Here is a 13,655-nt window from a genome sequence, read left to right as displayed (position 1 = left end):
TTACTTAAGTCTCCCTTCAGGGTCTTTGACATGAAACATTAGTTCACTTTTCTCTTTCCACAGATGCTGCCTGATCTGTTAAGTATTTCTAGCAATTTTTGTTTTTATTTTAGATTTTCAGCATTTGCATTTATTTAAATCACATCTTCTTAGTCTCTTGTTCCAAGGAAAACAAACCCCAGCTTATCCAACCTCTCCAGTCTGAGAACAATATATACATAATATATTAATTGCACTGGAAATGTTAATGAGGATTGTCTCAACCAAATTGCATTGCCAAGATTTAACAAGTGGATTCTGGTTAATTGGGACGAGTATATTCTGGCCGAATTATGCGGCTGCCCCAATTAGCTGAAGTTTCATGCAAATAGTTAAAGGCAGAAAAAGACAAACTGAGTAACAAATTACATACTTCAATGAAATGAAATACAGAACAAATTAGAACACTACCAATACTACTACAGTACTATAAAACTGTGTATTAGTTCCTAATAGTCATCGACAGAGGAATTAATCCACGTCGCTTTATTTTGTCTGTAAATGAACAAAATCAGTGTAGGCGCCCTGTGCAGATAATCAACTGCCCGTGTAATGCTGTTGATAACTGCATCCTCCAAATCTTCATTTTCATTATCACATTCAAGATGATTGTTAATATATTTGAATTCTCCTTAGTTCCTAACTCGTTGAAGTAGGGAAATTATTTCATTTTCACTCCCAGCCATTTCTTGCATCTCCAAGCCTAACTGCTTGAAACCAGAGTGACCAAAACAGTTCTGAATTGTCTTACTGCTTGCTTCTTGCCAACTATCATCAGCGACAAAATTCACTGTTTTTTGAAGACAAACCCACTCAACTAACGTGATTTAAAAACTGTTCATTCAAAGCATGGTGCAGTATCTAATGGTCACACAAGTGCACACAACTGATGCTGGTTAGGATCTGTTCAGCAACAGTCTCTTGTCACAATTAAGCAGCATAGTGTCGCAAATAAACAAGGGGAATCCCTGCTAGTTTCTCGATTCATTGGTGTTCCTTAAGAGTTGTTGCAAATAAGCAGCTGTCCTGCTTAAACACTGGCCCAATTAACGGGAATCCATTCTACTTCCATTTTGTTCCCTGTACTTATTTTGTTGCCAAGTAAATTGCTGTTCACTTTAACAGTCACTGAATTTGCTCCTTCCTGCTTGGCTCTTGACTGATCACATTTTAACCTGAACTGGACCTGAACAAAGAGTAATCTGCTTACCTTAAGCAATCATTTATGACAGCACAAACATGAACATAATTTATCTGAATTTATTCAGTTGCAACATGACAGATTGCTAGAGGTGATTATGTCGAGATGAATTATTGCTCCATCAAAAATAAACTCTATCAAATGAGCCCAAATAGGTGGTAAGTTTACAGAGCTAAAGGATGTCACCTACCAGTGGGGAATATGGGATTGATCACTGTGATGCAATGTGGGTTCATCAGAACTAGTCTGCAACTAAATATCATTGACACATGTACTCATTCATGGCATCACTCATGATGTACCTCATGACATCAAGTAAGCACAACAGTTTACCTGCAGTAACAAGCACAATACATACATTGTTACAACAAATAGCCATGTGACACTGTTCCTTAAGGTAGTGGCACCGACCAACTGCAAGGTGGCATTTCTTTTTTAAACAGCTAATGGACATACATCACTGTACCAAACAGACTGATTTTAATTCCTCTGAAGTCACATGACTGGGGATTAATGTGACATCAGATCTGACCTTATCATTTTAAAAGGTAGTGGAAGGGGTGATAGTGGGCAGGGCTGGCAGGGAAAACATAATTCAAATAAATTTTTTCTTTATGGTTTAATATCAAATTGATCCAGGTGAAGAAGTTGGGATACTCTCATCGGCATAATGAAAAATTCTGCTTTCCTGACTTGCAACAATAAGAAACTAAAAATCAGTGAATCCTGAATAAGTTAACCCATCATTCCATGCCCGCCCCCCCCGTCCCCCAAAGTAATCAAAAGGCAACGTGGTAACCTGGCATAAACAAGTGACCCAGTGCCATCTTCAGGCCCGCAGCTGAATTTTGTTGGACATTAAATTAATACAAGAGCCAGACAATTGTTCAGTGTAGCAGAATATTTGTATTTGTTTTTATTTATTCAGAGATACAGCCGGAACAGGCCCTTCCAACCCAATGAGCCGCACCACTCAGCACCCCACCTATTTAACACCAGCCTAAGCACAGGACAATTTACAATGTCCAATTAACCTACTACCCAGTATGACTTGGACTGTGGAGGGAAACTGGAGCACCGGGAGGAAACCCACATGGTCACAGGGAGAACGTACAAACTCCTTACAAGCAGCAGCAAGAATCGATCTCTAAACGCCGATGCCCTGTAAAAGTGTCGCACTAACTGTCATGCCACCTTGGCACTTGATGAGTTAAGTAATAGAATCTCATTGAAAATATGATTGCTCATCAGCATTAGGTATTTGTATACACAATGCTGGCATGTATGTATTCAGAAGTCTGATCTTGTTTTCAGCCTTACCTCGGTCCTTTATTTATTCCCCAATTACCTTCCTAATATTCTTCTCTTGCCTGGTCGCTAGTCATCCGACAGTTCCCAGTGTCTCATTGACAGCATTCTGTCTCTGTTGTATTTCTCCTCTCCATATTTCAGCTCTAGTCCTATCCCAAACTTGTTGCAGCATATTTGCCTAGCTATTCTCTCTACTGAAATGTTTGCCTCACAAGTCTGATCTTCCTCTCAATATTCCCATTCATCATCTCACTGGGGAAAAACTTTTACAATTGTATTGGCTTGGTTATTTTATATGGACCTCGTTTCAGGCATTTTTCATGGCAGAAGATCGGCATCCATGCGGTCACCCACCAAATTGCCATGAGTTCCTTGCACTGTTCTGCAAATACAAGTAAAAAGGCACTGAAGAATTTTTGTGACAAAGTAATAAAATAAATCTGATACAGGAAGGGGATGAAAAGCTGGATAATTAATCCACTGTGCAATGAAGAATATTTCATTTGGAAAATAAAGTTTTCTTTATTGCACAAGCCGGTCACCACATTTTCTGCCATGTAATTTATTTATAATAATTAAAGTATAGAACCCCTTCCTTCTCGTGCCCTCTAGCCGTTCTTCTTACATGCTTTCATCTTTAATCCTAGTTTTTAACCCCTCTAAGTCTCTGAGATATCTTCCTGCATTTATTACCTAACCCTCCGTTAAAACTTTCCCTGCCACCACTCATACCACTGATTATGCCAAATGACTCACTGATGTCTTCCCTGTCTCCTCCTCAGCCTCATCTTGATCTCTACTTTACTCTCCATTCATCTTCTCGATATTACTTTCTTGCCTCATCAGTATCAGTTGTTCACTACCGTTGACTTATCTTGGTCTCTGAGATTTTCAAAGGAGGTAGTAGTCATCATTATGGAAAAAAACATTATAAGCCTAAGCATAATTCAGGTGAGTTCTCATCTGAACTAGAATACAATTTGTAAAGTCACTGGAAAATAGAAACCAAATCACATTGACTTGAATGATCTAATGCAGCTGCCATAATGAACACGGGATCACCCATCCTTTAATAGATGCAAGCTTTAAATAACCATAACTGATCCAATGTGAAGGAGCCAAAAACACTTCAATCCCCTTCCAGACACAAAGTGTTTAGGATGATTTGTGAACAAAATTGCTTCAAATCCAGAAAGATGCTGAGCCACAGCAATTGTTGATGAATCAATCTGATAATGTCATTTACTTTAATATACATTGCCTGAAAGAACAGAGCAAATGTCCACTAAATAATTACTCAATAGGTTTTTCTATTGTTGAGTACTTAATATGATTGCATTTGCATTTTAATAGTAGTTTAAAAACATTTACGATTTTGGTGAGAAAAAGCTTCAAGTGCGTGTTCAGCACACTCCTCATTAATGAATTTCACTGTTCTATCAGGAAATCTTTATTTCACCCAGCAGGGAATTTTCTAATCACTGGCACTATTCCCTAAAGCAAATTACACAAAAAAACTAGCTGCAACCATTGAACTGATTCATTTAGAACACTGAATAATAAATATGTTTTAATTGCTCTTGTGCAAGAAAATGTTTCCCCATATGTTTTTCTTTATTAAAATGATTGGTTAAATTTTAAAAAGTGTTGTATATTGCAAAACACAAGCTAAAGCTCAACAAACTTCACTGGGTCCAATTACTGATGTGTGCAATGTTGGTCTCCCTACATGTGGAAAGATGGTTTTGCTTTGAGGGTGTTCATAAGACAGATTCCTGGGATGACAGGACTCTCAAGTGAAGACAGATTAGATCAATTAGGCAATCCACAATCTGGATCAGAAAAGTTTAAGGGTATTACATAGAAAAAATCGACCGAGGACAGCCCTGGGCCTGGCTGTGAAAGGAGGAGGGTTGGGCTTGGGGCTATCAACTCCATCCTGTAAAAATCCAGAGCTACAGAAACACCAACAGAAGCTCCAAAGACCTCTTTGCTGGGAGAGGAAGGATCTTTGCCTAGAAGATGTGGAGGGCGGAGCTCAGGATGATGGTGCCTGACGGCAACTCCTTTGCTTGCATCTTTGGAAACAGCTCGATTTCTATCTTTAATATCTTTATTTTCCCTTTTCAGGGTTCTTTTGAAGACCCTGACCTGGAGTTACACGCTGACTTCAGTTCTTTGCGGGAATGGGACCCGCTCTCAGGGCCACACTACTGGCCGTGTTTTGAAATGCCAAGGACGCAGCCTAGATGATTATCGCACTTTCAGGGTGCCGGATTTTGGGACTCTGGAGGCCAGCGGATTCGAAGTCTGTGCCAGCGCAGAAAACTGGTGTGCCATGGGAGTACACGGAAGATCAAAAGCAGCGAGCTGGCTGCTAGCTGCGTGCCCAGAGACCCAAGATCTTTGGGCACAGAACTTGGAAAGAGCGACACAACAGACTTTTAACACCATAAATCAGTGAGTTGTTTTGGTATGTCTCTCCTCTCGTTGTGAAACAGGGACACCTCTTTTCCCCTTATTAGGGAGAGGGAGGGCCTGTGGTATGTCAAGTACTGGGTGAACGAGTAGTCTTTGGGGTACTGCAAGTCTGTGTCTTTATTGATGCTTTGCTGCACGCTTGACTGCTGGGTGGGGGGGGGGTGCAGATACTTTTTTGTTTGTGGGGGAGGGGGATCAGTGTTTTGCTGCTGATTGTGTGTGGGAGGGTGGAGCTGAGGGGGGCTTCGGGGTTCTAACATTTAACTGTCACTCACTCTTTCAGTCGGAAAGTTGCAGCCCTGGAGGAACAGTGTTTCATTTGGCTGTCTTCATGGGTATTCATGTATTCTTGACTGATAATTAAACTTGAATTCTTTCCGAGGAGATTTTGCAAGAATCCTGGGGTCGCCTTTCATTTGTTTTTTGATGCAACATGGACTACCCTTTGTCAAGAGCTGACCTGTCACCATATTTCAATATCCAAGTGTAGGACAACAAGATGCAGATATTTCTACGGCACTTCTCAAAGTGAATAAACATACAGTGACATAAACTCTGCCATTCAAATGTCTTTTACCTGTTATAGTTTGTGTAGTCTTACTGTGCACAGAGTGATTGCCATATTACCCAGCTTTACAAATATGGCTGCACTTTAACTCTACTTCATTGTGTGTGAAATACTTTGGAATTCTGAAATCATAGAAAGTCTAATAAAAATACAGAATAAAGACAGGAAATGTAAACAGGATGCAGAAGCAGAGTAGTGTGAGTTCAAGACTCATCCCAAAGCCTTGAATACAAAATTCACCTGAGTAATGAAGGACTGTTAATGTACCTTCAATACACTTCCGATAAAATAATGCGAGTGTCTACCAGACAAGGATCTATCTGTTCCAGATCTTGGACCAGATATTCCTGAGCTCAAAAGAATACTTCACAGTCAGAGAATTTTCGCAGCTTGGAAATAGGGATGTCAACTGACACCAACGTTAAGCATCCAATTACACCAATCCCACATTCCCATCAACTCTCCTCGGGCTCACCAACTTACTTGAGGAAACATAGAGCGGCTAGTTAATCAATCAATCTGATGACACATGGGAGAAAACCGAAGCAGCTGATGGAAAGCCATGTGATCACTGGGAGAAGGTGCAAGCTCCACGCAGGCAGCACCAGAGGTGAGGATTGAACCAAAGTCACGGGGAGATATGAAGCAGCGTCTCCATACTAGCATGAGGATTGAATGGCCTACTTTGGCTTCTGTATCTCATGTCCCTCCAAATTCCTTTAAAAGCAAATCTAGCTGGGGATTTTCTTCTTAATTTATTTGACAAAGCAATACAACATCAGTATCAGATGGCTACACTGAACTGGCTGTCAAGATACACAAACAGTTGGTTATATTTCCTTTGTTACCTTCCATTGCTAATGTTTTAAAATATGCAAATGAAAATTGTGAAGTGTAAAATTTAAATTGGAGCTGGTGGTTTGATATTACTACTAAAGTTGGGCAATTCTCCAAGCCCCCGTAGAAATATTGGAGGCAATTGTTCAGTACAGGAAGATTCAAATTGTGTTCTACTTGACTAATTGAGAGAGGATGTTCAAAATAACAAGTGCAGGCTCTTTACAACGACAAGGGCTCCTTTAATGTTTGCTTTCTATATTAACAATATCCTTTGGAAACAACTGCAATAAGGAAATTGAAAAACAATGAAACAACCAGGCAAAATAATTACAAACAAAAATCCTCTGCATTAGTATCCTTTACCTTTTAAACTGTTACTGCAATCCCCCACATATAGTTTCCTCCAGCTAGTGTCCCTAATATTTGGAAACTGATTCTCATGCCTTCATGAATATGTTAATCCTTAGTCCCACACAATGTGCTCATAATATGCAAAAGTGTCCAACAAAAAGTACGGAGTGGCTTTGTGTCAGTGGCATCAGGCATTAAGGGGGATTAGTTATCTATGAAATCCAGAACTGAACTCCTCAGAGCAAAGTTTTAAGGGTTAGGTGATGCTCAAAATGATCAAAGGTTTTGTTAAAGAAACACAGGAAAATTGTTTTCTGCTCATAGATGGGTAAATAATTCAGGTTCATGTTTAATTGTCTTTCAACCATACATGAATAACCATAAATACTGCCAAGTGAAGTAACGTTACTCTGGGGCTAAGATGCAAACCATAGTACCAACAGTCATACATAGCACAACGCACACATAGCACATATAAGACAGCAGTAAAATGCAGTCACACTTCACGGAGCAAAGTGATGACGGCGCTGAATGGCGACTCCTTTGCTCGCATCTTTGGAAACAGCTCTATTTCTATCTTTGATATCACTTTTTTTCCTTTCAGGGTTCTTTTGAAGACCCTGACCTGTAGTTACACGCTGACTTCGGTTCCTTGTGGGAATGGGACCCGCTCTCAGGGCATCACGACTGGCCGCTCTTTGCTATCCCAAGGACGCGGACTGGAACACTAGTGCGCCTTCAGAGTGCTGGATTTTCGTGGCTCTGGAGGGGCGCTGATTCAAGGCCAGTGCTCTGATTGAGGTGTCGTGGGGGAATATGGAACATCAGGAGCAGCGAGTTAGCTGCTGTGGGCTGTGTGTCCAGAGACCTGAGCTCTCTGGGCACTGAGCTCAGAAAAAGCGATACAACAGACTTTTAACACCAGAAATCAGCGAGTTGTTTGCTATGTCTCCCCTCTCGCGATAAAACGGGGACACCTCTTTTTCCTTTATTAGGGAGAGACAGAGCCTGTGGTATGTTGAACTACCAGGTGAACGAGCAGCCTTTGGGGTACTTCAAGTCTGTATCTTTATTGATACTTTGTTGCACGCTTGAGTGCTTGGTGGGGGGCAATGATGCTTTTTTGCTTGTGGGTGGGGGTGAGTCATTGCCTTGCTGCTGCTTGTGTGTGGGAGGGGGGAGCTGAGGGGGGCTTTGTGGTTTTAACATTTAACTGTCAAATACTATGTGTCTTACAGTGGCAGCGGCTCTGCATCATGCATAGGACTCAGCAGCTACCTCAGAACCTATAGAACCATAGTGGAAGTTATCTGGAGGAACAGGCACAGAAGTAGAAGAGTAAAAAAGCTCACATAACCCTAATAGAACACCAGCAGAGACAGGAAGAAAATAATTAGAGGGAAGTACTGGGATCATGCAATGTAACATGTTTTTTGGTCCACATGGGATACTGAATGGCATGAAGAATTGTCAAACTCAGACCATAATCTCAAAATCACAATCAAGTTTATTATCACTGATATAAAATATGCATAAAATTTGTTGTTATGTGGTAGCCCGACAGAGAAAGACATAAGAAATTGCCTAAGATTACAAAAAATAAGTAAGTACAGAAGAGGAATAGGAAGATTGGGTTCATGGACTATTCTGAAATCTGATGACAGAGGGGAAGAAACTGTTACTAAATTATTGAGTCTGGGTCTTCAAGCTCTTGTGCCTCCTTCCTGATGGTAGTAATGAGAAGAGGACATGTTCTGGAGATGTCTTCAATGGTAGGGAGGGTTGTGCTCGTAATGGAGCTGGCTGAATCTATCTTCACTTATCTTCTACATAGGAATGACGTAAATGGTTCAAATAAGTGGATTAGGATAAGAATAGCCACGGAAGCTACAGATGAATCACAGGAAACCATCAAAGACAATGTTCTCACACTAAAAACCACAGGACAATAGGATATAACCAACATACATCAAAGTTGCTGGTGAACGCAGCAGGCCAAGCAGCATCTATAGGAAATAACCAACATGTTTTTGTTAAAGGGATTTCCAACTACTGACAACTCTCTTTGAGGAAGTAACAGAGAAGGGTGAAGAGGGTTCTGACTGCAGATATGGTGTGCACAGCCTTCCAAGATAAAGTACAGGTAGCAAACATTTGGAGAATAAAAGGAAATCATGGTAATCAAAGAAGGTGGTAATTTACATAACTAATTGGCTAAGTTAGAAAGCAGGGGAATAGAATGTGATTTCCATGGAAATTTTGAAAGAAAATTAGTTATTTTCTATTTAAAATGGAAACATTTGCAGGGTTATGGGGCATCAGCAGGGGATTAGGTAACTTCGTGAAAGCTGCCACAGGCGAGATTGGTAAAATGGTCTCCTTCTGTGCCGTAAGATTCTATTTCCTGCAAGCTTTTGTTGTTTTCTAGGCTCATTAAGGTCCTAAAAAGATGTAAATGAGGGCAATGAGTCATACCATGGTTACAGTGGTGATGGTGTTTCAGATGTTTAGTCACTGAATAAAACAATGGCTGTGCAGAGAGTCTGGACCACAAGTTGTGCTGACCTCATTAAAGGCATATTACTATCTTGCAGATTTATGTAAAACTATTTGTTTCTACAGTATATCATTTGCTATTGTGAGAGAAAAGAAATGAAACAAAGCAAGTTAGTTGCAACTGATTTATGCTTAACTCGACATTTTTCAAACTGTACAGTCTTTGTTATCCTTGCCTATTTCTGCAGACAACACAGATAGAGCAGTTGTGAGCATTTTGAACAGATTTCCATTTGTGGGAAGAGGATGATCAAAGGAGGCACATAAGATGGTTATGTCAGCATCTCTTTCACACCTCAGAGGATTAAATTGCTCCGATCCTTAAACCTCCAAATACGTTTGCAAATCCAAACATTTCTATCTGGCCACAGAGAGCAAATCTTTAATTGCCTGAAGGAGATCTGAACTTTCTATGATCTTGCAGTGAGAACTATAAACCACCGCAACATGAGGAAACACAACTGGTTGTAATCAAACGAACCTCAGGCGTTGAGTTTTGTCAATGTTGTCCCAAGAAGCAGAAAGAATAATGTTCCAAATCTTTTCACCTGCGGGGTACAGTCACCTAACACGGGGGCAATATCCCTGTGTGCTTAAAGTACAAATTTATCAAATTTCCCAGAACAAGCAAAACTGTGTGCCCGAGTGTCTACAGGATTCCCCAAACTGTCAGGCATTATTGTTGATACATAACAGCCATACATATCCCTATCATCAATGTAAGCCCGTTCATGAATGGACAAAGGAGTTCTGTTCTGTCAGTGCATAACTCGTCTATGACCACAGGTACTGAATCATATGTATTGATGCTCATTACTCTGACAGTTGCCATCATGCATTCAATTTACAGCTGACATTAATTTAAGGGTCAGAAAGAATGGCTGGATGATTGCTGGGGAATTTATACTTGTGCGTCAAATCGACGCCGCGATACCCTATGCAGTGCCTACGCAGATCCCTACACCATAGCCTGACGTGCACCTCTCCCAAAATGAAATTACGCGTCGCAGCGATGCAGATTGCAATAACTGTGATGGTCCGCTTGGTAGCATCGCATTTCCTCCTACGCATTTCTGGTTGCTTATTCTTCTCCACCATTTCAGAACTGACAGAGCAGACAGAAGAACATAAGTTTGGAAAATGGACCAAATCGAGGAGAGGTTAATGGAGGAAGTCCGAAAATATGTACGTTTGTACGACTCTTCGTCACCATACTATAAAGACTGCCAAATGGCATCAAATTCGTGGAAAGAAATTGCCAAAAACATGGGTCTGGATGTCACAGAATGCACAAAGAGATGGAAAAACTTGAGGGACAAGTACGTGCGCGCCTGGAAAAAACTCTCCAAGAGGAGCAGGGACCCAGGCGGAAAAAAAATACCGGCATTTTATTTGCCTCTTTCTTGGCTGGCACCACATATTAAGCACCAGGAAACAGAGTCAAATTATGATGACAACAAGGTAAATATAACATGTTCTTTGTATCATAAACCTTTCTGTTGTTGTGTTTAGGCTAGCTAGCAAGCGAGCAGTACTGTCTAGTTGTAAACACGGCATACTGATTTGCGCAAAGATAATTCTTCCGTGAAAGAGAAACGTAATATGTAATAGGCTTTAATTGTATCTGGCTTGCTCATAAAGCAAACACAATAACCAGTATTCTGCCAATGTAGGCATACGCCATTTTCTCGTTTTCATAGCTCTGCCAATCCGTGTACAGACACTGAATGCATATATTACCTGTATGTATAATAACAAAGACTAACTTAAACTATTTGCGATTTCTTTCATAATCACAGGATGGAAATAATTCAGCCTCAGGGTTGTCCACCTCCTCAGTTGCTGAGGAAAACCAACCACCAGACATTTCATTTTCAAGTGCAGAATCATCATCAAGTAGGGAGGAAGCTCCTCTGTCTCCCGCCCCCCTACCCAGCTCCTCCACTCCCCGCACCATCTCCTCTGCCCCCCAGCCCAAGGATAACACAGAGGACGAAGAGGAAAGGACATGATGACTGGTTTCAGCAGCCGTTCGCCCAGTTGGATGAACGTAGGGTGGGAATGGAACAAAGACTGCTGAACGAAAATGATGAGGTCTCCAAGTTTGTGCAAGCACTTGCTGACATGCTGCGGAAGCTGCCGGAAGAGCACAGGGCACAGACTATGTTCGATGTCTACAAAATGATATTTGAGAGGTGGCAGCAGCAGAAACAATAAACAATTGCATAATCTATTATGTTATCTTTTTTTCATGTAACACTTTGCACCTTGTATAATGTTGTGCACGGTACTGCAAATAAATAACAACTTGACTTTATAACAGGTCTTTTTTTTATTTGAACAGCTACGTGTTATTTATAGGTTCATTTATTTCATGTCCTTACAATTTACTGATTAAGTTGGTCACGACACACTATTTTGTACTGCCATGGCAAAAATCCGTGTGCTGATTGAAAGAAGGCTATCAGGTCATTCCGTACACCAAGGGCAGCTCTGGTGGAGTGGCGCCTTGAAAGGTAATGAGGATCTACAAGTTCCAAATGACTCGTGTACCCTGCCACCACTCTTCACCACTCGCCTGGCTGAGGTGACCCTGTAGCATCTGAGTCTGCAAAATTAGCAGGGATATATCTGCTCACAGGAGTGCTGGCTTCATCAGTGTAGGCCAGGAGGTCGTGTAGAGCGATACAAGCTTTGACAATATCCACTGCCTTGTCAGGCAGATATTCTAGAGGGTGACCGAGGATTCTCCACCTTGCCACCAAAATGCCAAATGTGTTCTCAATCACCTGTCTGGCTCTGGAGTGACGGTAGTTACACATCTGCTTTTCCATGGTCATATTCATCCCTATTTAGCAAAACATAAAAGATAAACCTCAGAGTATTAATAAATAGGAAATTATTATGTGCCAATGTAGCTGTGATCACTACAAACATTTAGGGGAATATATATACACATTTGTATATTAAATCACACAAAGCAAGCAGTATTACTTAAAATTAAATGAAATTAATTTTCATGGAATTTAATGTCTCTGACATACCTGGAAAAGGTCGCATTAGATTGCTGTGTGGGGGAACGCAGCATTACCAACGATTACATGCGGGATTTTGACTCCTGTTCCTGGAAGATTGGCTGGTGGGGGCAGGTTCAGTTTGTGTTCAAGCAGCATAGAACCAAATCTGCTCTCCTTGAAGATGCCCCCGTCACTTTCCCGTCCGTATCCCCCTACGTCCACCATGGTAAACCGATATCTGGCATCGCAGACAGCCATCAGGACAATGGAGTGTGCGCCCTTGTAGTTGTAGTAGTCACTCCCGGCGTGCGGCGGTGCCTTGATGTTCATGTGTTTTCCGTCTATACTGCCAACACCGTTCGGAAAGGTCCATAGTCGCCAAAAATCAGCTGCAATAGCTTCCCATTGGGCAACTGAAGGGCAGGGAAGGAACTCTGGCTGCAATGCTTTCCATAAAGCTGTACAGACCTTCGAAATTATGGAGGACACTGTGCTTGACGCCGTTTTGTAGCTAGCTGCTACAGCCTGTTGACTTGTACCCGAAGCTAGAACTCGAAGGGTGATTGCCAGTCTCTGAGTAATGTCTATAGGCATACTGTGCATACACTGATGTGAAATAAATGGTTGGAGACGATGAACCAAATCATCAAATCTACCTACTGACATTCACCCTCCTTCTGTCTTAATCCGTTCAATGGTCATACACATCATCTCCTCCGATGTCCTCTCTCTTTTCTGCGTTGCTGTAATTTCAATAAAAGTAACTCTTGTTTGACATTTATAAGCTCCAATTCCAACACGATGCACTCAGTTTCCGTCGCCATTGTTTGAAGTACACGAAGAAACTCAACGCAGTGGCATAGAAACCCCACCGCCAACTAGCGGTTTGGCGGTGAATTGTAGAGTGACCCCAACACACCAATGCACAAGTATAAATGCTCACCATGGCGGAAGCCACTTGTGTAGGTTACAGCATCACCCGTACGCACAAGTATAAATCAGCCTTAAGGCTATATCTACTAAACAGCACAGGGAAAATCAAAGTCAGAAATTAAGGAGTGAAATAATAATGTACAGTTTACTACTGAGATCTGGTCAACATCACCATCAGCATTCCAAAGTAAAGGTTCAAATGCATTTGAGAGCTTTGCTCTAACAGGTATTGATCAGGCTGTAGAGGATACACAGATAATACTAAAGCACAAGCAAACTTCAGCCGAAGAAGAACGGACATATCTGTGAAAATAATGAATCACCAGTGGCAATGTAGTCATTCATAAAACACAATTTC

General features: G+C 41.2%; 1 protein-coding gene and 1 pseudogene across 5 annotated transcripts in view; one reads left to right on the top strand and one right to left on the bottom strand.

Annotated features, from left to right (window-relative positions):
- The window catches only part of opcml (opioid binding protein/cell adhesion molecule-like), a 2,222,745-nt gene that overhangs the window by 130,352 nt on the left and 2,078,738 nt on the right, over nt 1-13,655 (bottom strand). The gene's annotated exons all lie outside the window — the stretch shown is intronic.
- On the top strand, nt 10,405-11,655 carry LOC134340809 (uncharacterized; annotated as a pseudogene).

This window comes from Mobula hypostoma, chromosome X2, assembly GCF_963921235.1.
Source record: "Mobula hypostoma chromosome X2, sMobHyp1.1, whole genome shotgun sequence".
NCBI lineage: Eukaryota > Metazoa > Chordata > Chondrichthyes > Myliobatiformes > Myliobatidae > Mobula > Mobula hypostoma.
Note: the sequence above shows the minus strand (reverse complement) of the source record. Positions and strands in the feature narration are given on the sequence as shown.